The sequence below is a fragment of the Pinus tabuliformis genome, chromosome X (genome assembly GCF_031772625.1).
Source record: "Pinus tabuliformis cultivar Carrire ecotype Pingquan chromosome X, CPIR1, whole genome shotgun sequence".
In the NCBI taxonomy this organism is placed as follows: domain Eukaryota; kingdom Viridiplantae; phylum Streptophyta; class Pinopsida; order Pinales; family Pinaceae; genus Pinus; species Pinus tabuliformis.
In genome coordinates, this window is record NC_142308.1 from 1,212,302,131 (window position 1) to 1,212,304,862 (window position 2,732).

Below are 2,732 nucleotides of genomic sequence, written 5' to 3' on the forward strand. Positions count from 1 at the left end.
GATTTTCTTTACCATTGCAATGTTGTTAATCAAGCACACATTAGACTTATTTAGTCCTAAAATGTTGTTATGTTCTTGTGTTTGTGCTAGAAGGAAATATAACATGTGTTAGATTTCTTTCAAATTTAAATGTGCTTGTGTTTGCGTTGGAAGAAAATTTAACACAAGCTAGATTTCTTATACTCTACAATGTTGTTGTTGGCAACATGCTTGTATTTGTGGTAGACATAAATCTAGCACTTGCTAGATTTCTCACTCTTCAATGTTTCTATGTGCTCATGTTTGCGCTAAAAGGAAATCTAACACATGTTACATTTTATTTTACATTGCAATGTTGTTAATCTAGCACACATTAGACTTATTTAGTCCTACAATGTTTTTATGTTCTTGTGTTTGTGCTCGAAGGAAATATAACATGTGTTAGATTTCTTTCAAATTCAAATATGCTTGTCTTTATGTTGGAAGAGAATTTAACACAACCTAGAATTCTTATACTCTACAATGTTGTTGTTGGTAATGTGGTTATATTTGTGGTAGACATAAATCTAGCACTTGATAGATTTCTCACTCTACAATGTTTCTATGTGATTTATTTTGTGCTAAAAGGAAATCTAGCACATGTTAGATTTTCTTTTACATTGCAATGTTGTTAATCTAGCACACATTAGACTTATTTAGTCCTACAATGTTTTTAAGTTCTTGTGTTTGTGCTAGAAGGAAATAAAACATTTGTTAGATTTCTTTCAAATTTAAATGTGCTTGTGTTTGACTTGGAAGAAAAATTAACACAAGCTAGATTTTTTATACTCTACAATGTTGTTGTTGGCAATGTACTTGTATTTGTGGTAGACATAAATCTAGCACTTACTAGATTTCTCACTCTACAATGTTTCTATGTGCTTGAGTTTGCGCTAAAAGGAAATCTAACACATGTTGCATTTTATTTTACATTGCAATGTTGTTAATCTAGCACACATTAGACTTATTTAGTCCTACAATGTTGTTATGTTCTTGTGTTTATGCTTGAAGGAAATATAACATGTGCTAGATTTCTTTCAAATTAAAATGTGCTTGTGTTTGTGTTGGAAGAAAATTTAACACAATCTAGAATTCTTATACTCTACAATGTTGTTGTTAGAAACATACTTGTATTTATGGTAGACATAAATCTAGCACATGCTATATTTCTCATTCTACAATGCTTCTAGGAGCTTGAGTTTGCACTAAGAGGAAATCTAACACATGTTCTACATTTGATTAGCTATTATTGTGAGTTCTACACTTGTTATTGCTCTTTTTCATTTTGTTACACATATAATGATGTGAGTATTTATAGTATTAAATTCGTATTTTCTTCAATAAATCGAGACTGCGATAATAATATTTTACTTTATTTTCAGAAACCATGGACTATGAAGCTAGTGAGAATTCAAAGGAAGCATCCAAGGAAAAAGGAAGTTCAAGAAACATAACACCAAATTCTTTAAATGGTATGAAAATTTTAAATTAGTTTATACTTTGTTACTTTTGTTAGACATTATGTTTTTTTTTTCTACGTAAAGACTATGCTAATGTATTAAGAAAGAAAGAAAATATTTACAGAGAGGTACTAGCCTCTGAGGATGAATAGAGTCACCCTCCGTCTGAAAAGCATAACAGGTGCGCAAGGCTGCCTGAGTTACAAAGATAGATGCAATAGAAATAAGCATGGACAAAACAGCAGCGTGTAGTCCTCTGACTTACAAGAGAGATTACTCCAAAAAGAACAACAACAGCGTAATTGTAGAACCAAAGAACCTTTACATGCCTCTCACACCTTGCTGCTGATATCATTGTGACATTTGAGGGTAGGATGACAGGTGATTCCGGAGATCTGGAAACACTGCTAAATCTGGGCATTCCTCTACCCCAAAAGCTAAAACTGGGCCTCTCAGGAAGAAAAGAGACCCCTTCAAAACTTCGTAACTTAACCATTGTGCAGCAACAAAAATAGTAATTTAGCCTTCGAAGGCTCACCTTAGGCTTTGTTGTCAAATTCTGGTGTAGTTGCATCTTCGTTCACTGACTGGCGGGAACCCGGTGGGAGTGCTGGCGGCTGAAGCGGATCCAGAACACGAGCGTGCTCTTCATAATTGACAACTTCTGGAGGAGGATTAACGGCTTGCCCAATTTCCACCCTCGCTTGGGGCATACCAGTCTGAGCCAGCTCCACAACATCTTCCTCCAGGCTATCGGAATTCTCATCATCTTCCTCTGTCGCTATTACAACGATCAGCATAGACACCTTAGATCGATTTCCCCGGCATCTAAAAGTAAAACGGGATGTATGCACTTGACTTTCTAGCTGGTCCGACTCCTCTGAAGGAGAAGACGGAGGCGCTACCATAGCCAGTGGCTGAATTTCCCTTGCTTGAACCTCTGCCCTTCTACTAATACCCCAGACACCTCCTCTTCGCGAGACTCCACGCTGTCTCGGCGCCATGAGCCGGGTGACTTGAGGGCTATTGACAGTGGGAGGCCGAAACTCCAGACGCAGAGCTTGAACTCCCTGAACCACCCTATTAGAAACCGGAACCAGATTAGGAGTTCTCACAGCTATTTTCTCCGGCATAGAACGACAGAGCACACACTGAGCAGAGGTGTGGCCTCTGCCACTGCTCACACTTCCAGAGCTCGCCTCCTCTCCACTTTGCTCAGAGCACAGCATAATAATACAACAAGCATACCCAATC